General features: G+C 53.2%; 1 protein-coding gene and 1 long non-coding RNA gene across 12 annotated transcripts in view; both read right to left on the bottom strand.

Moving 5' to 3' along the window:
• Positions 1-22,498, bottom strand: part of SLC39A11 (solute carrier family 39 member 11) — a 411,239-nt gene that overhangs the window by 11,424 nt on the left and 377,317 nt on the right. The gene's annotated exons all lie outside the window — the stretch shown is intronic.
• LOC137211863 (uncharacterized) lies at positions 627-17,895 on the bottom strand. The gene is made up of 2 exons (XR_010937246.1): positions 6,329-17,895; positions 627-6,076 (listed from the first exon to the last, which is right to left on the bottom strand). It is a non-coding gene; the product is annotated as an uncharacterized lncRNA (long non-coding RNA).

Genomic DNA, 22,498 nt, shown 5'->3' with positions numbered 1-22,498 from the left:
AAAAAAAAAAAGCAACAGGAAAAGCCCAAACCCTGGCCCTTCGGAAGACGCGAGGCCCCTGCCTCCTGGGTTTTGTTCTTTTGGGCAGGGGAGCAAAGACACCGTGACCAGTCCAGACCTCAGCAAGTCAGTGGCAGGGAGAGGGAAGTGGGAACGAAGGGTTCTTTAAGAAAGAAACCACAGGCTGTCCCTGACAGGGTCCCTGCCCTTTGGTGACAAGTCAAGCTCCACGGTGACCTGCTCCCCGGGACTTAAGGGAGCAACAAGGGAGGGAATCCTGTGAGAAGGGCCGGGAAAGGCCAGGAAAGGCTTGTCTGTGGGAGAATGGGGCCAGGGCGGGGGGTGGGTGGGGAGAGCAAGTGGAGGGGAAAGAGGGGAAGGAGGAGGGAGGGTTAAGGGCAGGGGTCATGGGGCAGTGGGGGGGGGGTGATGGCTCCTGGGGGCTGGGCTGCACGTGCAGGGGCTCTGGGTAGGTGAGCCCAGGGTCTGTCCAGAAGGGTTACCTCTGCAGAGGAGCTGGATTTGGCTTGGACTGTTCACACTTCTCTTTTCCTCTCCCTTAAGAACCTGAATTTCTAGGAGGGGCAGACCCAGTCCAGCTGTTTTTAAAGTTCATTTCCTAGGAGTTTTGTTTTTTTTTTTAACATGCCAAGATGTAAGAGAGAATGGCAGGAAGGAAGAAGACAAAACCTCACTCTCCTCTGACCCGGGGGAGGGGTGAGCTCCCCCGGCCACAGCGAAAGCAAATGTGTGGAAGTCAGGACTCCCCGACTGCAGTCTGAGTTTTGTGATGGTAACTGGGGTGCCCAACTGCCCCGGTTTCCTGGGACACTGGACGTTCGGCGCTGAAACGGGGGATGTCCGGGGCCAACTGGGATGAGGTCGGTCATCCTTGGAAGCACCCAGAAGCCTGCTGGGTGGCCGAGGCAAACTTGGGTGAGAATTTTAATTTGCCGCAGAGGACGTGCACACAATCTCGGAAGCTGAGCAGATGATGTTATGTTGTTGTCGTCGTTTTTCACTATCCAACGCTTCTGATGGTCTAACGCCCGTTGCAACCGCTCCTGGACTCCTCAGATACATCTCCCTCCAGCCCTCACCAGCCCCAAGAGCGTCAGGTCGGTCCATAATGAGTGTGGCCCTCTGTCTCCAGCCCAGCCCCGAGCTGGCCGGGCATGGCGGGGGCAGGAGAGGTTGGCCTCCCTGCAGTGACAAGCAGCGGGCACTCTGCTCTCCGTCTGGGGTAGGGACACAAGGGGACTGGTCAGCCTGCTTGGGGCTAGAAGGCAGCTGGAAACCCCGGGGCTGGGGGGACCTGGAGGGGGCAGGGAAGGCACGGGGCTCACCCCCAGGTACTGCCTCTCTGCAGACAGAGTGGGCTGGGCCCATGGGGGGGGTGCCAAGGAGGCGCAGGCGGGGCGGTGGGTGCTCACGCCCCAGTCTGGATGCAAGGGCGCAAGCCAGAGCCCCAGGGTGCCCCTCCACTGCCTCTCGTATTCCTTGCTCTCCCAGCCCGTGGGGGCAGATGGCCAGGGCCTCTGAGGTGCAATGCTGGTCCTCCGGGCTGCCAGCTTGGGCGGGGTGGTGCTACCCACCCTCATCTTCAGACACTAGTCTTCCCAAGAGGTGGGCGACAGGAAGGAAGGCCGTCCCAGTGGGCAGGTGCTTCCGCTTTTTCTAAGAGGCCTGACCCCCTTTCCCTCCAGGGGCTGCCTTCCCAGCTCCTGCCCCACCTGAGTTAAAAGTCACCCAGGCTGCGGGGCCTTCCGAGTTCCCTTGTTCAACACCTTCTTTGTTAGTAGAAAACAAAAGCACAGAGAAGTTCACGGTCTTTGCAGGCAGCGTCACTTGCCTGCATCCCCAGGTGCGCCGCTGAGACCCGGCGCAGCCCGTCTGCTTTTACTTTGTAAATCGGGCATAAACTGCCCCATTGTCAGGGCTCGTCTGCGGATGGGGGATGGTCTCTGTGAAACGCCGCCGGGCAGAGCTCACAGCCCAGAGTGGAGGCTCCTTAAATGGCAGCTTGCGTGAAAACTGCCCGAGGCTCCTGAATGAGCCGGACACTCAGGCCCCTAGGTCCCCGCAGCCTGGTGGCCTTTCCGACCTCAGGCGAATTTCTCCTCCAACTCATGCTTCCCACCCTTCCAGATTCTGTGACCTCCGGGTCGGAACCAAGGCTGGCAATAGCAGCTGGCGGCCAGGGGGGACCCTCTTCTCAGGAGTGACCCCAGAATCCAGCACTGAGCCCCAGCCATGTGTGAGAGCTCACGCGGCACACGAAGATGTTGGGAAGGGCCCCCATCTTCAAGGGGTTACAACCTAATAGCGGGTGAAGAAACCCGCCTACAAATGACTACAGGACAGCACAGAGCTTGCCCAAGGCCATAAGAGAAGCACAGAGCCTACGGGGAGGAAGGTGATCCGGGAATCCTTCCTGGAGAAGGTGGCGCTCAAGATGGACTTTGAAGGGTGGGGAGCCTTTCAATAGCTAGAGAGAGATGGGGAGATGCTTCTTCTACAGGAAGAAGCGACGATGGAAGCAGCAGTGTGAGATGCTAGGACAGGGCAGTCCAGGCCTGCCCTTGTCTCCCCTTCCCCGATTTAAAGCCAACGCACAAACAAGGGCAGAAAATGCTTTGGAGTCAAAGCCCGTCTCTCCTTGGCATCATCTTCTAAGAATCTTTCCTGTGCACAGCTGAGTCTGCCGGCTTTTCGGGACAAGTGCTAAATGCCCCAGCTCCACCCCAGGGGTCTCTGCAAGGCCAAGTATGAGGTTGCAACCCAGGAGTCCACACCCATCTTTGGAGACCGACCCCTGTGCTGAATGAGACCCTTGGAGGGGGTTCCCTTGAAATCCACGCCTTAGCCGTCTCCACTCAAGCCTTTCACTTAAGAATGTCTCCAGGCGACTTCCCTGGCGGCCCAGCAGTTAAGAACCCGTGCTTCCACTGCAGGGGGCATGGGTTCGATCCCTGGTCGGGGAACTAAGATGCCGCACAGCCAGAAAAAAAAAAAAAGAATGTATGTCTCGGGCCTTGAGCTCGGGGAAAGCTTTCAGAGAGGGTCGGCAACAGCACAAAGCCTGTGCTGGGAGCAGCACAGATCCCACTGCAACAACCTGCGGCGGAAACCAGCTTCTCTTCTCTTTTGTTACCGCGCCTGTCAGAGGGAGACTAAGGTCCTCCGGCTGGAATAATAGTGATGATAATCATGTCTGCCGTTTACGGAGTGTGACTAAGTTTCAGGCGTGGTTGGAAGCACTTTACATGTAGCAACACGCCTCACCCCTCGCCACCACCTCCTAAGTGTTTCCTACCATCATTATCCCCATTTTACAGATGGGGAAAGTGATGCACAAGGTTCAGCGACTTGTCTCCAGGGCTACCCAGCTGGGAAGTGACAGAGGGTCCTCTTAACCGCTATTCTATAAGCCTCGGGTCCTCTGGGCCTCACACGGACCCATCAAAGCATCGTGGACACAGACGGTTACCTGGGCTCGAAGCCCCAGCAGAGAACCAGGTGCTGCCTCATGCCTGCTGGCCCAGTGAGCTGAGGCTCTGGCCCACTCTGGTAGACAGGAGAGAAGGCCAGGGGGGCAGATGTTAACAAGTGACCTCCAGGGTTAATGGGGTCAGAACATCCCATCTACAGCAGGCTTCTTGACATTGCCACTGTTGACATTTTGGACCAGTTCATTCTTTGTTGTGAGGGCCCGCCTTGTGCATTGTAGGATGTCTAGCCTCTACTCACTAGATGCCAGTAGCATCCTGCTAGCGGGGACAACCAAAAACATCTCCAGACACTGCAAAACGTCCCCTGGTGAAGAACAACTGACCGAGAGTAAGCGAGAGTTTAGGTGAGATATTTGCTTCTGCAGCAAATATCTGAACACCAGAAACTGCTCAGACTGAACAAGAAAAACATCTGATCTTGTGCATCTTATTTGAGAATTTCTAAGCTCAGTGGAGTCGAGTCTTCTAGGGAGCTTAGCTCAAGCAAGACAGACTCCTGGGATTCAAGGTAAAAACAACAGCTGAGAACCACCAGGCCTCTGCTCCCTTGTTCCAAAGGCAGTAGCTTCAGAAACTCAATGTTGCACAATTCGGGGAGCACACTGTGTTCTTGGTGAGTGGCACTCCCTGGAGTTGTGCAGTGGGACATTCCTGCTGGAACCCCAAGCACAGCGTATGCTCAGCGTAGGGGTTAGTTCTGGGGTTGGAGGTGAGGCGTCCTGGGGAGGTGGTAGAGAGAGTCCTGGTTTTCTCTGAAAATTGGCAAGTGAGCGTCCTTGCGACCTGCAGCCTGGCTCTCCAGGCTACGTTCTCTGGCCACCTGAGTGTGAAAGGAGCTTGGCGTATTCCTGACAAGACCTGCTTCACCTCGGCTTTCAGATCCTCCCATGAGCCATGAGCGTGTGTGTTCTTGCGTGGCAGGCCCTAACATACTGTTTTGATTGTTATCATCCTGCCATGAAAGGCCTGATTGTTCAGGCTCTGCGGTGACATCACCGGCTTCCCACTCGACCAGCTTGCTGAGGTGTTTGACGAGCGTGTAGGTGGGCAGGGGCTGGGTGCTCCCCGCAGGGGCTGCCCGGCCCTACCTGCTCAGTGGAGCTGGCTTAGCACGCAAGGGATCTTCCCCCACCCCTTCTTTCTGTTCTGGGAGGCTTACTGCCACGGGCTGGAAAGATGAGATGACCCATGGGTTCCCTTCAAGTCCGCCGCCCTCCCCAACGTGGGCGGGGAGCAGCCCCAGGAAGTCAAGCCACAAGGCAGGGTGGTGTCTGCGGGTGACTCAGGCCACCTCTGTGCACTTCTCCTTGTCAGAAAGCAGAGAAGCCTACGGACAGCTAGGGGATCTCTAGGTCCCCGAGGGATGCCCTGGGGACCTTGACCTGCTAAGTATCCCAGCAAGTAAGTCAAGCCTATGCACAGGCCAGGTGTGAGGCTGCCTTACGCGATGTGAAAAGCACCCAGGGGTACATACCCAAGAGCAATATGCTTATATATTCACTCAAAGCCATGTACTAGGAGGTTCACAGCAGAGCCCTATCCATAATGGCCCCAAACTGGACATGAAGCAAAGGCCCGTCCAAGACAGACTCAATCAATACATGGTGCTCCGTTCCCACGATGGAATACGGTGTACAGCAGTGAGAATAAACCGTCTCCGGCGCCATGCTACAGGACGAAGCATCCTGGAGACAGAACTTTGACTGAAAGAAGCTAGACACAAAACAGCAAAATGCTCCGCGATTCTATTTACAGAAAGTCTCTAAACAGGCAAAACTAAGCTGTGCTTTCTCATCCGTGAATTGATATGAGGTGCCGGTGGCCGAGAGCAATGATTTTTTGGGTTAATTCTCCCTAATATACTTGGAATTTTATTTTATTATTTTTTTTTTCAGCCATCTGCTCCAGGAGAGAACCAAGAAAAGTCCATTTGTATACAAATCACTAACCCTGCTAGAAAATAAACCCAGCGTGGTAGACTTATCAGAAATAATTAAACTTTTTTTATAGTAAGGTCAAGAAATATCACTCTTGGGACTTCCGTGGTGTTGCAGTGGTTAAGAATCCACCCGCCAATGCAGGGGACACAGGTTGGAGCCCTGGTCCGGGAAGATCCTACATGCTGCGGAGCAACTAAGCCCGTGCGCCACAACTACTGAGCCCACGTGCCACAACGACTGAAGCGCGCACGCCTAGAGGCCGTGCTCCGCAACAAGAGAAGCCCCCGCACTGCAACGAAGACACAATGCGGCCAAACAAAAGTAATAAATAAATGAATAAATTTTTTAAAAATCTATTAAAAGAAAGAAATATCACTCTTATTTTAAAAACAATGCATTTGAGCAAAATATAGGGACTCTAGAATAAAGGCAGGAATTCAAGTCCTGGGTGGGGGTCAGACTTTTGGGAAGAGCATAACCTCCTTTTAATAAAGGTGTCTTATTGAGGCTGAATGTACGTGCAGAGAAGAGCACACATTATAAGTGGCCGGCTGGATGTCTTTTCAGAAACTTGCTGAATTTCATGAAACCCACACCCAGATCAAGAAACGGGACAGTACCGGGCTTCCCTGGTGGCACAGTGGTTGAGAGTCTGCCTGCCGATGCAGGGGACACGGGTTCGTGCCCCGGTCTGGGAAAATCCCACATGCCGCGGAGCGGCTGGGCCCGTGAGCCGTGGCAGCTGAGCCGGCTCGTCCGGAGCCTGTGCTCCGCAACGGGAGAGGCCACAACGGTGAGAGGCCCGCGTAGCAAAAAAAAACAAAAAAACAAAAAAAACAAACAAACAAAAAAAAAAAGAAACGGGACAGTACCAACACCCAAGAGCCCCTGAGCCCTGGGCTTCCCGCTCCGCGCTGGCCTGGCCCCAAGAGGATTCATGACCCTCACCTCTAACCCGCGAAGCTCAGTGCTGCCTGCTTTTGAACTTCACATCAAGAGTTTAGGCGGCCGTATAAGACCGCAGTCGACGGTTATCTGGGGCTTTGGACACAAGGGCTTTGCACTCTCACCTCCCGTGAACTTGGCATGTCGGTAGTCTCCTTAGGCCGTAGGCTTGGACCTCTGTACAGGCGCACCTCGTTTTCTGGTGCTTCGCAGATATTGCGCTTTTTTTTTACAGATTAAAGGTTTGTGGCGACCCTGCACTGAGCAAGTCTATCGCGTCGTTTTCCCAACAGCATTTGCTCACTTTGCGTCTCATTTTGGCAATTCTCGCAAATGTTTCAAACTGTTTCATGGTTACTGCATTTGGCATGGTGATCTGTATGTAACATCTTGGATGCTACCACTGTAATTTTTTGTTTTATATTTTTTAATTCAAGTATGTACATTGTTTTCTTAGATATCATGCTATCACGCAACTAACAGACTGGCAGTGGAGTGTAAACATCACTTTGACACGCACTGGGAACCCCCCAAAATTCATGTGACTTGCTTTGTGGCAGGGGTCTGGTGTCTCTGAGGTGTGCCTGTATAGGGTATTTCCTCAGGATACCTAAGTTCGTCCCTCTGTTTTCTTATTCACTGAACGCTGCGGTCAAGTCCAGATCAACATTTTAGGGGAGGGCTTGGGACTAAAACATTTCTTTCTCCAGCACACGAAATACCATTGCAAACCACTAAAACATTTTCCAGCATTTTGGCACTGTCTTCTAAAGGGAGTTTTAAAGTGCCTTTATAAGCATTTATTATTACTTTCACTTAGGAGGTTTAAGTTCATTCTCCATTTTGTACACGTAGGAATCAAGGCCTGGAAAGGGTGAGTGATAAACCTGAGAACACAGCCTGGGTCACTGCAGTTGGGGAAACGGTGCTGGACTCCAAGCCCTTTCCCACACCTCCTCTCTCAGGGAGTAACAGTAAACGTGGCCAGTGAGCCAGGTGGGACCCCCCCCCCCCACCATCTCCTCCCTGGTTTACAGGGACAGGCTCCTAACTGGGCTCCTTGCTTCTCCCCTTGCCCCTAGAGTCTATTCTCTGCTACGTCTGCTACGTCTGCTACGTCCGCTTATGATGCTTCTTTGCTCAGAACACTGCCCCGGCTGCACATTTAACTCGGAGGCAGAGCCCAGGTCCTTCCCATGGCCTTGGTGACCCACGTGCTCCCGCCCTCCGTTCCTCCCTGGTCTCTTCGGGTACACTCTTCCCCTGGTTCCTTCTACGCCAGCTTCTGGCCTCCATTCCCTTCCTCAAATGTGCTTGGCTACTCCCACCTCGGGGGACGCTTCTACTGGAACATTCCGTCTCAGATATTTGTGCCTCACCGCTTCACCTTTTTTAAGACTGAGCCGGGGGCTTCCCTGGTGGCGCAGTGGTTAAGAATCCGCCTGCCAACGCACGGGACACGGGTTCAAGCCCTGGTCCGGGAAGATCCCACATGCCGCGGAGCAACTAAGCCAGTGTGCCACAACTACTGAGCCCGCGAGCCACAACTACTGAAGCCCGTGTGCCCGTGCTCCGCAACGAGAGAAGCCATTGCAACGAGAAGCCCGCGCACCTCAGTGAACAGTAGCCCCCGCTCGCCGCAACTAGAGAAGGCCTGCGCGCAGCAACGAAGACCCAACGCGGCCAAAAAAAAAAGAAAAACAAGACTGAGCCGTATGACTTTTCCAAGGCTGGGTCATAACAGACACTACAGCTTCTGTCTGTCTCTCTGGACCATTAGCTCTGGGGGAAGCCAGCTACCATGTTGTGAGGACCCTCAAGCAACCCATGGGACAAGGAGCTGAGGCCTCCTGCCAGTAGCCGTGCAGGGGCACCACCTTGGGGAAGCGGATCCTCCAGCCCCCGTCCAGCCTTCAGACGACTGCAGCCCTGGCTGGCCTCTTGACTGCAACCTCAAGGGAGACCCTGAGCAGGGACCACTCAGCACAGCCACTCCCGAATTCCTAACCCGCACACAAAAAAAGTGAGATAACGTTTACTGGGTTGAGCCAATGATCTTTGAGCTACTTTGTTATATGGTAATAGACAACTAAGACAGCCACCTCCTCGGTGAAATCCACCCTCACCCCCTTCTCTAAAAGGTAAACCACCCAGCACTGCCATGCCCCCTTAACTCTAGTCTATTTTTCTTTTCGTTCTTTTTCGGTCAGCAACTCTTACCTTCTAATCTACTGTATAATGTACTCATTTTTTATGTTGACTGTTCTTTTGTCACCCTCCCATCTGACCTGGCATCAGAACAAGCTAGGAATCTTTGTCTGGTCCCCGATGTGTCCTGAGCACCTAGAAGAGTGCCAGATGTGCACAGCGATGAAACAGACCTACGTACAGACACAGGCCCGTGAATTCTAGCAAAGGCTGAGGTCTTGTCAGCTCCCAGATGCAGGCAGTCAGTCAGTAGTGAGCATGTCACGACTCTCTGGACCTTGGTGTCTTCAGCTGTACAGGAAGGAGGTCACACTGGGCGACCCACAAGCCCTTTTCCAGACCCTAAGCTTTGTGGCTCCCACACGACAATGGCCTTGTGGGTTGTCCAGAGTCCGGGGGCTGCAGAGACAGGCCCCCGCCTTGGCCAGAGCTCATCTTCCTGTCTGTGCACATCTGGAACGCCAAACACCCAAGACCATCGCATTGTGCACATCTGGACGGCATAAACTGATCATGCCAAGAGGAAACTCCGAAATGGCTGCTCAGCGAAAACTGCAGCACAGGCCACACGAGAGGGGCTGAAAGGCTTCTTTCTTTTGCAGCCGCAGAACAGTCTTCTGGGCACGATCTCAGAAGCTGAATGCTCCGCGGCTGAATGACATATGCTCTCAATAGCCTTCCATGGCAGTCGCTGTCACACTGCCTTCTCTGCCTGGCTCCCGGCCAACGCAAAACTCAAAGAAGCGGGACATTTCCCGCCCCCTACTCCCCTGTGCAGACCGAACTATACCTTCAGTAATCCTCGGGGCCTGTGCACCAAGTTCAAAGCTGAACACCACCTGCTCCTCCGCCGGCCCCTCCTCCTCCAGGGAAAGTAACTGAACCGCAGGCTTAATGCAAACTGAACAAGGAGCTTTGAGCTCTGGTGGGAAATCACCGGCTGTTTGCATGTAGTTAGAACGTGCTTGACCCTCCATCCCTCCATCCTTCCGTGGCCGGGAAGAGATTACTCTCCGTGAACATGTAGTCAGTCTGACAACCAGCCTGGGCTCCCAGGACAAAGAGGGATGATACTCCTTTGCAAATGAAAGGCGTTTCAGGGGCTCGGAACTCCCTGCTAGCTCTTCAGCAGCGCAGGGAGGGGAAAAGCAGGCAGGGAAACGTGGGGTTCTATACACCTGCAACTTCACAGCTGGTGACGTCAACGGCCTGATGGCCAGGACAACCTGGGACACAGGAAGACTCAGGTTTGCAACAGGGAGCCTTTGGGTCAATGTCCTGCGAACAAGGGGGACGAATGCAGAAGACCTTGGGGTTGGGGTGTCTGGTCATCCTTCAGCATCCTTCTTTAGACTTCTCTTAGAAGTACAGGAACAGGGCTTCCCTGGTGGCGCAGTGGTTGAGAGTCCGCCTGCCGATGCAGGGGACACGGGTTCGTGCCCCGGTCCGGGAGGATCCCACGTGCCGTGGAGCGGCTGGGCCCGTGAGCCATGGCCGCTGAGCCTGCGCGTCCGGAGCCTGTGCTCCGCAGCGGGAGAGGCTGCAGCAGTGAGAGGCCTGCGTACCGCATTAAAAAAAAAAAAAAGTAGAGGAACACAGGAAGTTACAGCCCTGAAGCCCAGCCCTGAACCCTTGCCCTCAAACAACAGCACAACCTCAAGACTCAGAACATCGACGTCGGTGATACCACTTTCTACTCTGAACCCTACCAGCACTGTGCCCGCAGCCCCCTGCCCCTGGGTGCAGACTGGACCTGAGGAAAACCAGGTGAGATGCTGGAAAGAAATCTGAAGAAAGAGAACTCTTTTTCGTCCTTGTGCTGTGTATTTCTGGGGTGCTTTCTAGCTAGCTGGGGACTCAGAGCTTCGCCACTGGGAAACGTCTCTGTTTTCTTGGCTTCTCAGCATGGATAATCGTCAGCTGGAAGGTTCCACGCCAGCTGCTTTGCACGTGCTACTGATGACACCAAGATGGTGGACGAAGCAGCCACCCCGAATCAGAGCCACTTCCTTTAGAAACGCCTGGTGGTGACTGCAGAGGGGCCTGGCTAACAGCAACCACAGCCAGGGCACCACTGTGACTTACTGAGTACTGTTCGGGCATCCTTTGGGTTTACCCTGGCAATGACTCGATAAAGGAAGTCTATCAACCCATTTTATAGATGAAGAAACTGAGGCTTAGAGAGCTAAATATCTCTCCCAAGTTCACCAGCCCATAGTTGCACAGCTAAAATTCCAGTTCAGGTTTGCTGATTCCAGAGCTCAAAGGCTTCACCCACGTGTCCTACGCAGCCCACCACACTCTGCACACAGGGCGGAGCGACAGTGGATCTTCCAGTTTACAGCGGAGGCGGTGGGGGGGTAGCCTGTGATTATGAGCAATATTTCGTATCATGAAGCCATCTATTACCAATATTCCACTGCAGGGTGGGACCTAGCACAAACATTGAAAAAGATCCCTGTTCGTTTAACATATGAATGCTGTTTAATGATCTTAAAAAGACATTCCCGGTATTTTCAAAGGAATGGCTGGCTTCTGACGCACGTCTGGTGTCCTTTTCTCTCTGGACCAAGTCAGTAACTGCAAAGAATTCCTTGGCTATTATATGTAGATCTTAATGGTTCAGTGGGGGGGAAAGTGCACGCGCGTGTGTGTTTGTAGTGTGTATGAGAGTGTGTTCATCCATCTATAGAAAGAACAACAGTTCCACACACACAAACGTAAAAAAGAGCCCCTCTCGCCCACCACGTACATGCAAAACGTGTCAGTCATCAACAGGCCACCATGCTCCCTTCCGTAGCTGCGGCAGACATGTTCAAGCACCCAAACGCCTCCTGTGTCTTCCAGGTTCCCCTGTGGCAAGACACCCTAGGAACAGCTTCAATGCCGACAGGCTGGGCACGTGCCTACGAGGTCGAGGAAACTGGCAGAGAACCCAGGTCTCCAGCCATTGCTCTCTGAGTGCTATCAGTGAGTGACGAGCCCAGCAGGGGCCCCATGTCTCCTGGGATCCCAGAGCTGGGCCTCCCCAGGCCTCATCACTCCCGCCAACCTTAACAGTGTTCGCCACGCCCGCGACTCTTGCACAATTACTTGCTTTAAGTCTTTTCTTCAAATTTATTTTCAAGTAAAATTGTAAGACTGCTGCAAGTGGAAGAAACCATTATTTGCCCGGCACAGAGAGTAACTGTAAAGGCCCACATGTTGAGAGCAAATCAGAAATGGTGGGTCGAATGGAAGCAGCCTAAGTGCCCATCGACAGGTGACTGGGTACAGAAGAGGTGGCACATATATACAGTGGAATATGACTCAGCCATAAAAAGAAACGAAATTGAGTTGTTTGCAGGTGGGGCCTCAGGAGGAGGGAGGGCCAGGGGGCTGGAAGAGGGTTGGTGCATAAACCCGAGGGCCAGAGGTCATAGTGGGACCACAGGAACCAGCAACAGAGGCCAAATGGAGATGGTGCCCAGTGCCAGGTGGGCCCTGTCCCATCATGGTGGACGCTGCAAGGAGAAAGGGCAGCATCCGACCAGATGCCTCTCCCCTCGGCCAAGTGATGGGGGACACTGGGAACTCGGATCTCCTCTAGGGAAAAGGAGGAAAGGGAGGGGGAATCTCCAACTGACTGTGTTTATATCCTGAGCTGAGCAAGTTTAAAAGTAGAAGTGACAGGGCTGTCTTTAAAAGGCATGTGTTTACCAGTCAGGGCAAATGAGGGCTCAGCGCAGGGATCCCGGGGTGCGGGGTGGTGGTCCTTACACCTGAGCGTGCATCAGAATCACCTGGAGGGTCTGTTAAAACAGACTGCTGGGCCCACGCCCAGAGCATTCCAGAGACTGGGGTGGGCTCCGAGAATTTACTTTTATAATGAGTTCCCAGGTGACACCCATGCTGCCAGGAGATGCACACTTTGAGAACCACTGATACAGAGACGCACAGTTACATGTCCCATGTCCGAATTGTCTCTGAGAGAGGCGAACCTGAGGAACAGGTCTCTGCAGCTTAGGAGAAGGAAGAATTACCTGCCCCCAAACTGTATAAGCAACGCTAGGCAATGAGAGCTTCAGGAGTCTACCCCACGGGCAGCCGCTGGGCCCACGTGGCGCGGCTGGGCTCATCAAGTAAGGCTGTCTGGGCAGAGCTCTGGGGAAGGGGAACTGTGGCTGGTTCCAGAGCCTTCCAAAAAGCTGCACACGGCGACCGTGTCTCAGGGACCCTTCGCCAGGCGTAGATGTGCACGGGATGTCCCAGCCAACGTCAGAGTCCAGGCAGGACCCTCTTCACGGCGGGCAGGTCCTGGCCCTGCTGCGGGATCCTCCCACCACATGAGCACGAGTTCTCTGCTCCAGAAAAGGCGGCAGGCATCTGGGAAAGCGACTTTTCCCCGCTATTTGCGTAGACCAAGGAGGCGGCTTGGCCTCCCGGGGAACACTGGTCACGTCTGGACACATTTCTGGTTGTCACATCTGGAGACAGGTGACTGATACTGAATGTGGAGAAGCTGGCGATGCTGGCACACATCCTACGACACCTACCCCTGTTGCAGAGAAGTATCTGCTTCAAAATATCAGTGGCGTTGAGCGGTTGAGAAAGCCCACCCGAAACCCTGCACAGCACCCAGCGGGCTCTCATACAGGAAGCACAGCATCAGTGGAGAGTGGTGATGTCGGGAAAATGAAGCTAGAAGGGCCCTGCTCGGTTCCCAGAGTCTAGCTGTGCTGAGAGGGTCTCCGGAACGCAGTGTAGCACAGGGCCAGGCACTGCAGCATGTGACGGGCGGAAGGAAGGGAGGAGGCCCACAGAAGGCCTTTCCTCTGCCACCAAGGCCACGGCCGTGGCCACGTCCCCACCTCCAGGCCCAGCGAGGCCCACCGCATTCTCAGTTTAGCCTGAGTCCCTAGCTTAATCCAGCTGCTTCTCCCCTGATGCGTCTCAGAAAGAGTCAGTCACATTCGTCAACTAACAGCCCATGAACAGAAGAGGAGAGGCCAAATTTCACTGGCATTCAGGGAATAAAAACATTTATACCTTTTTGGTGCTCCCAGCACATTTTCCGATAAAGCTGTGTTACATATGACAGGTTGGGTGCCCACTGAGCTCACAAAAGCCCATGTAACTCCTGCGTGAGCAGTTTCTAAGGATTTAAATACGTTACGGGTTACATAAAGCTTGTGGGGGAGTTCAGGACCTGAATCACCACCTATAACCTGTTTGTTTGTTTGTTTTTCCTATCGGAAAATGCCTTCCCTCTGAACAGTGGGAAGGAAACAAGAGGGCACTTAGGAAATGAGTATGAAACGGAAAGGGGGAGAGTGGAGGAATGGCCCCTGGGCCGTGAAACTCCCGAGGAGTGAATTCCTGTGCCACTGGTGTGACGAGAATGAAGTGATTTGGCAGTGGACTGATCCGTGGGTAACTGCTATTCTCTCTCAGACGCAACGCTGGGGATGCAAGAAAGAACAGAGCTTGCCAACACGGAAGGGGCAATAACTCCCAGGGGATCCTGTTCTGCAGGGAAGGGCAGGAGCTATTGGAACAAGAAGCACGGCCACGCCAGACCTCGGGTTCTTGAAGATTCCTTAAGGGAAGCTGGCCAGGCACGAAGACGAAGACCACGCGAGGCAACGGCCGGCCTGCGCGAGCCCGGTGGCCAGAAGCTGCCGGAGATGCTGGTGGTGATTGGAGGAGGGAGCAAGGGGACGACAGCCTGATGCGAGGCCAGCTTGGAGGACACAGTAAGGATTTCTTTTCTTAATTGTAGTAAACTTCACGTAGCATGAAATTTACCATCTCAACATTTTTAAGTGTACGGTTCAGTGGCATTTCGTACATTCACGATATGGTGCAACCATCACCGCTCTCTAGTTCCAGAACATTTCATTGCCCCGAAAGGAACCCAGTACCCACTGGCCACCATTTTCCATCCCCTTCTCCCTCCAGCCCCTGGCAACCACGAATCTGCTTTCTGTCTCTGTGGGTTTTCCAACTCTGGACTGCATGTAAATGGAATCACACGAGATGTGGCCTTTTGTGGGTGGCTTCTTTCGCTTGTCACAATGTTTTCAAAGTTCATCTGTATTAAATTCTGTGCCGGTGCCTCATTCCTGTTTATGGCTGAGTCAACATTTTATTGTGTGGATCGACCACATTTTGTTCACCCATTTCATCCATGGCTGGACACGTGGATGGCTTCTAACCTTTGGGCCATTGTGAACAGTGCTGCTGTGAACATGGGTGTACACGTTTTTGTTGGAACACCTGTCTCAGTCATTTGGGGTAGAAAACAGGAGCGGAATTGCTGAGCCGGATGTTAGGGATTTGGTGCTTGTCTGAGGGGCAGCTGGAGACTCTGAAGTAACAGCCACATGATCAGAACGGTGCTTTTGAGCCTTCGCTATGCTGGCATGGGTAGAGGGTCGGTGGAGGCAGGAGTGGCCGGCGGGGGGATGGTAGTTCAGGTGAGAGAGGTCAGACGAGAGTGGCAGGGGCAGGAGAGAAGTGACAGGTCCCATCCTCTTCATTCTGCCATCCCCTCCTGCTCTTCCCATCATAGCTTTGGACATCTAGCCTCAGGTGAGAAAGAACCATTTTCCCCTGAAACTACCAGTGGGTCAATAGCGGAGCCCAGTGCAGGCAAGACAGGTGTGTCAAGCTGATTTTGAACTTCTTCCCAGCTGGACTCTGAGAAACTCACTGGCCCCCCAAAAGCTTTACATCATCTTTTTATCTTTTGGCCAAGCCGCGTGGCTTGCGGCATCTCAGTTCCCCAAACAGGGGTTGAACCCGGGTCACGGCAGTGTAAGTGCCAAAATCCTAACCACTAGCCCACCAGGGAACTCCCTACGTGGTCTGTTTTGAAGCTAAGAGTCCCCATTACTATGTCTGGAGGAATCTTCGTGTCCAGACCATTGCCTGTAACCTGGCCATGCAGCTCAACTCCCCACCTCCAGTTCCGAGGTGATTTCCACCCTAAGGGATGCTGTTTATTGAAATGGAGTCTCTGCTATCTCCGTATCAACCCTCTTATTTATATAACTGCTTGACTTACGAGTCAATCTCCAGCGCAGGATGAAAGTTCAAATCTGAATAAGTTAAGACCTATAGCATTACCTTGAGGCACCACTTCTTTAAAACAAAAACAAAATGTCAGCGACACAAAACAAAATGAAAACAGTCCACTGGCACCTCGTCCCTCTGCAGGGGACCAGCCTCTAGGAGAGGACCTCTTGCCCGGAGTCTTTACAAGGAGCTATTTCCATTCCTGTTCTACAGTTGAGGGCGGTCCAGGAAGGTGCGGGGGCACTAGACCCTCGGACTGAAAATATGTCACGTGGGCAAGTATCTTCTGAAGAAGGCTTTGCTTCCTGCAAAATCTTCTGGATGCCTCCAACATGCTACTTCCCCACAAGCAACTGTGGTTAGCAGAAGACCTATTCAAGATCTTCCCATGTAGCTAGCTCTCAACAGGTCCCGGGTGGAAGGAAGGAGGGATGAGCAACTGAATGGAGAGAACAGACACTCCCATAGAACAAAGAAGAAAGACAGCCAATGCCATGATGCTTTGGACTTGCTACTGCATTTCCTAGAGGCTGATTTGGATGACAAAGAGGACAGAATTGGGTCAGCAGGGGATTTCACACCCCACACCTGACCTATAACAGCTCCTGCTGAGAGGCAAAGGGGCGACCTAGTAGAAAACTCCATGTAGGTAACCACAGAGCTGGGAAACCAAAGCCAGACATGGTAGTGGAGGATGGGTTCCCCAGAGAGTCCAGAGTCCCTGCGATGCCATCGCCTGCATTTCCCTGGAGATGACTGAGCCCAGGCTTCCTCTCGGAGGTCTGGCAGCTTGGGGCCCAGCTTGTGGGCTGGAGGCCGTGCCCAGCCTCGTGGGACAGGCAGACAATTTACGAGCGAGGTGACACATCATAAAAGTAAGCAGTAAATGCTAAGAAGCCGACAGCCAGGACAGATGGCCTTTCTCTCTGACCAGGGAGGCCAATGGAGCCACCACCCTGGGTTGGGGCAGGCCGGACAGCCCGCCCTGACAACAGTGACCAAGAATAACTCATGGGACTCTCCTCCAGACCCTACAAAGCTACTGTAAACCCGGACGTCTGCAGCCTGGGGCCCCTGTGGCTTGAATTTGTCAGCACACGGGTTGTCCCAGGCCCCTGAGAGTTTTGGTGAAACGTCAAGCTCATGGGTGACAGCTGTGTCACCCCATAGCCTCTGACTCCAGCTGATCCGATTCAGGATGGGCCAAGCAAGGGATAGAAACAGTGCTGAGCAGGAAAATGATCTTCTATGAAACTTCGCTGAACAGACATTCATCTAGTTGACAGAAATGCCCAGAGCGCATCCTAAGTGCCAATGCTCTCATGAAGACCGGGGGCAGACAGGAGGAGAATTTCAGAACAGGACCTAACTTAGAAAGGGTGGTTAGAGATGGACTCTTGGAAAAGGCGAAAGTGAAACTGGGATCTGAAGATTGAGGGTGAGCATCAGGGGAAAAGGACGTTCTGTGCGGAGGAGAGAGCTAGAATAAAGGTGCACGAGATCTTCGTGTGCTCAAGACATGGGAAGAAGTCCTGTGTGGCTGGAGCCTACTGAGTGAGGGGGAGACTGAACTTGACCTTTATTTCAAATGCTATGAGCCCTAAGAGAGTTCATGTCAGGAACATGGCACAGGTTAGTTTTCATGATGGGTTTGAACCAGGCCCCTTGCGCTTTCTGCGTGGCCTCTGTTGTCACACCTTACAGATGCAAGATAGCCAGCTAGGATTAGGGGATGATGTGGGAACACGGGCAAGTTTCTGCTTTCGAAACAGCCAGATTTCCAGCCTCTGAATGAGATCTATCCGTGCTGGACCCCTTGAACCCCACCTGCAGGACCAATCTTGGTTGAACACGCGATACCCTTAGGAGTTTCCAGTCCAATAAGGTGAGATTCAACATCCCCTCTTCGCTGTTCGCAAACTGGGTATCTGTCTTTTTCCGACGCTTGAACAAGTCCCTGCAACTCAGCTCTGTCGCTGGCAGGCTTCCTGCCTGGTGCTGAGTTTTTCCAGGACTGAAGCCTCCTCTCACTAGTTGCCTGCCCCTGCTCCAAGAGCCCACGTCCCGCCTGGACCATCGTCCCGTGTCTAGAGCCCTGCTGTGTGGCGACAAAACTTCCCAAAGCCGACCGCGATGTGCCCGCGCTTTCAAATAGCGCTCGATCCTGAATCCCGCCACCGTCATGCCCCACCTGCCTCCAGGACCCCACGTTATGCGTTACTCTCGGCTGGTTCTTGTTGGTAAAGGCGGCTGCCCACCACCCCTCCCCACCGCCGCCTGGAGCCCTTCCCTACAGACCCTGGATCTGCCTGGCTGGTGGAGCCTTCTCTCAGCATCTGGAGCTGGGTGCTTCCGTCCAGGGAGGAGAGGTTGCGTCCCAGGGCCACGCCTCCGCCCATCTCTTCTCCAACTGCTGCTGTGAATGTCCAGCTGTGGCCCGAGATATAACCACCCAGGGTGCCCACCTGAGATGTCCCACAGGCAGGAATCAGGGATGCGTTCTAGTGTATGAGGGGAGATTGCGAGCAGACTGACAACCAGCAGATTTCCCTATAGTTGCAGCAGAGAAGGTTTAAATCCGAGTGTCATCAAATGAGGAACAGGACGGGGCCTCTGCAGGTCACTTGGTCCCTCTCTCTGCCACGTGCCATTAAAGGTGGAGAGTGTTGGGACTTCCCTGGCGGTCCAGCGGCTAAGACTCTGCGCTCCCAACGCAGGGAGCCTGGGTTCGATCCCTGGTCAGGGAACTAGATCCCGTGTGCCGCAACTAAGAGTTCACATGCCACAACTAAAGATCCCGCGTGCTGCAACTAAGTGTTCACATGCCACAACTAAAGATCCCGCATGCCGCAACTAAGTGTTCACATGCCACAACTAAAGATCCCGCATGCCGCAACTAAGACCCGGCGCAGCCAAATAAATTAAATAAATAAATAAATAAAATATTTTAAAAAAAGATGTAGAGTATTGGTGCTACCTGGCAAAACAGTCATCCCATGGCCTTGTGGCCAGGCAAGAAGTCTTGCTAAGAGTAAACAGGCTCTCAAGAGGCTTCTAGGACAGCTACTTTCCAAATTCATCAGGCTGGGAAATGCTTTTCCTCCAGCGAAGTCTTGGACAGAAGCACAATACTGAAAACAGATGAGAACAGAGCCTGGCTCCCCACTCCCACCACAGAAACTCTAGAGACAGTTGGAAAACCGTCGTGGAAAATTCAGAGATCCTAAGCAGTGGAGCCGTAGAACCCTGGGAGGATGAGGCATAGAAAAGGGAAGGTCCCTAAATGCTAACAGTGATGCAATGACAAAATCCTAACAGCCTTTTGCTGTTAATAAAATAGTAAACATATTCAGATTTACACAAATATATAAAATATGTTTTAATGATAGCTACCTTTCACTGAGCAAGCGCATGTCCAGGCTGAGCTAAATGCTCTATATGTTCTGTGGTTGAACCTCCAGAATCTTTGTCAAGTAGGTGGAATTATCCTAATTTTATACAAGCAGAAACTGAGGAGACAGGAGGCTAAGTGACATCCCCAAGGCCTCCCCCACCCTCCCGAAGAGTCACCATTTAAACCCCAGATGTGTCCTACTTATAACCGCTGGCATCGGAGGGCAACTCTCTCTGAAGGACTGCATGACTCCAGTCCAACGGCCCAAGCTGATTACAAACCAGGAAGAACCCAACAGCTCTAGAGGCCACTTGACCTGACTGTCAAATGCTCTGGGCGGATTTACTTGAACTTAAGGAAAGACAAATGTGCTTTGACACCCCAGATCTCTCCCGGGCCTGCTGGGGCCTGTTTCCGCCCTCTTGAATGAGGAAGCTGTGCTTTGCAGGCACCCGGCAGAACGAGAATAGGCCCTCAGATGCCTGAATGAAGGGGAAGGAAGGACAAAGTATCGCCATTGTTGGAGATGGAAGCCGGTGCCAGGCGACAAGAGGGCCCCGGGGCCAAGCATTACTGCAGCAAGGGGATGATGTTAATATTTTCTGGGCAAACGATGCCACTTTTCTAACTGTAGACCGTGCAGCCATGACCTCACTGTGGACGAACAGCTCGACCCAGGCCAGGCCAACTGTTGGCTGCCAGGCCATCGCACGTGTGTCCAGGGCTGGGCTGCCCTCCCCCTGGGACAAACGTCCCCGCTGAGGGCTGTGATACAGGAGTGGGGAGATGCATTAGCTGCCCCCCGGGTGTCCCCTAGAGGCTCCCCGAGTTTAACAGGGCTTCAGCTGGCAACGGGAGGAGGTTGTTAGGACAGGAGCTGTTCACAAGCACATGTCCTGGAGGCCTCAAGTGGCCAAGCTACTTTCCACAGGGCAAGGGATGGTTTCAGGAAGACCACAGGTGACCGTAGGACCCCAGGGGGAGGGATTGGTGTCAACCGTCCTGTGTACAGCCCTAGAACCAAGCTGCTGGCTCTGACGTACAGGGGTCCAGGCAGAGGTGGGAAGGACAGGATTCCCCTTGGTGGGCAGGCTCTCTGGGTGCTCAGGAAATGGTGCTGTGGCAACACCATCCCCGACCTTGCCCCACGCGTGAAGATGTCAAGTTCATCCACTCACCCTTTAGGCTCTGGGCACCCCTCTACCCCCAGACACCCAGTGTTCCGTCTGCCACCAAGGCTGCTCTCTGGTGCCCAGGGCCCCTCTTGGAGCAGGCATCTGGGGTGGGCAAGCCGGCGCCCCACATTCAGCCACCTGTGCTAGGGAGTCCCCCTGGACTTTTTTTTTTCTTTTAATTGAAGTATAGTTGATTTACAGTGTTGTGTTAGTTTCAGGTGTACAGCCAAGTGATTCAGTTATCCATATATATATCTTTCAGATTCTTTTCCCTTAGACGTTATTACAAAATATTGAGTCTAGTTCCCTGTGCTATCCAGTAGGTCCTTGTTGGTTATCTATTTAATATATAGGACTGTGTATATGTTAATCTCAAACTCCTAATTTATCCCTGCCCCTCCTGATCTCTGGAGTCAAAATCCTGCACGGGGACAACCTTGTAGGTGACCAGCCAGATCCTCGGTTTCATGCTAAAGCCTTACACGCGTGATTCCAAATGCAACTGAAAAGATAAAATCTCACCTCCTCTCACTTTCCCAAGACAGATATATGGGGGAGGATTTGCCTTTCCCAAGAAATTAGCCAGCTCTTACAAGTGATCGTTTGAAAACTTTCAGCTGGGCCCTTGTGCAGCCAGTGAGGAACACGGAAGGCCCGATGGAGCACCATTTAAAAAAAGGGGGAGGTTGTGCACTGAATGCCCGTATGACCCAGCAATTCCACTCCTGGGTAGATACCCCAAAGAATTGGAAACAGGCACTCAAAGAAACAGTTGTAGTACATTCATAGCAACACTATTCACGATCGCCAAAAGGTGGAAACGACCCAAATATCCATCAGCTGATGAGTGGATAAACAGAATGTGATACGCATATAATAGAATATTATTCAGCCATAAAGATGAATGAAGTACCGATAAAGGCTGCGATGCGGATGAACCTCCAAAACATCATGCTCAGTGAGAGAAGACAGACACAGAAGGGCACATGGCGTGTGACTGCATTTAACATGCAATGTTCAGAACAGGCAAATCCACAGAGACGGAAAGTAGACTAGTGGTTGCCTGGGGCTGGGGGCAGGGAGAATGGGGAGCGAGCGCTTAATGAGGACGGAGTTTCCTTTTGGGTGATGAAAGGTTCTGGAACTCGATAGAGGCAGTGGTTGTGCACCACTGTGAGTGTACTGAACGCCACGGCATCTTGGAGAACTATTCACAAGTGGACACTATATGAATAAAGCGTGTGATCGCACTAGACTCATACGTGAGTCATGTCCAGGTCTAGGTGCCTTTCACGCCTGAATGTTATCTCTAAAACCCTCATGGATGTTTGCATACATGTGCATTTCCGGACCAGACATTTCTCTTCCGGCTTTGTCACTGTCAGAGTTTGGTCAAGGGGGCTAAGTAGGCGGGGTGACGTCTGGCGTTGAGGAATCAGGAGACAGGGGACAGGCCTCTCCCCCTGAACCCAGGAGCCTTGACCCGACCCAGGGAATAGCAATCCGTCCCCCTGCTGACCGCGACTGTATTTGTGCTGAGCGTGTAAGACGGCTCAGATCCCAGGGCAGTCAGGTGGAGTGGGGTGAGGAGAGAGGGGAACATCTACACATATGCACCCCATGTCCACGAGACCCTGTGCTCCCCGGTGAGCTGGTGGCCGAGGGAGAGGGAGAAGCGGAGAGAAAGGCACTGAAAGGTCACGGCTGCATTCCTCGGCAGCATTCTGTCAGCTCTCTCCCTCTCCTCTGGGGCTCTGACCTCGCCAGGGTCCGCTTTCTCACGTGAGACCTGTCTGCCAATAAGCAACAGCATGACACCCAACTGGAGTGCACCCAGCACGGCGGGAGTGTTCAATTCTGTCAGCATCCCGCTGGTTCTATCAGATGTCAAAAACCTTCAGAGAAACCAAACATCTGGATCAATTTTCAATTCGCGAGAGCCCTCAGACGAAAATGTAAGAAAAGGGCTTCCCTGGTGGCGCAGTGGTTGAGAGTCCACCTGCCAATGCAGGGGACACCGGTTCGAGCCCTGGTCCGGGAAGATCCCACATGCCGCAGAGCAATGAAGCCCGTGCACCATGACTACTGAGCCTGCGCTCTAGAGCCCGCGAGCCACAGCTACTGAAGCCTGTGTGCCCGGAGCCCGTGCTCCGCAACAAGAGAAGCCACCGCAGTGAGAAGCCCGCGCACAGCAACGAAGAGTAGCCCCCGCTCGCTGCAACTAGAGAAAGCCCGCGCATAGCAATGAAGACCCAACGCGGCCAA

The sequence above is a fragment of the Pseudorca crassidens genome, chromosome 19, assembly GCF_039906515.1.
Source record: "Pseudorca crassidens isolate mPseCra1 chromosome 19, mPseCra1.hap1, whole genome shotgun sequence".
In the NCBI taxonomy this organism is placed as follows: domain Eukaryota; kingdom Metazoa; phylum Chordata; class Mammalia; order Artiodactyla; family Delphinidae; genus Pseudorca; species Pseudorca crassidens.
Note: the sequence above shows the minus strand (reverse complement) of the source record. Positions and strands in the feature narration are given on the sequence as shown.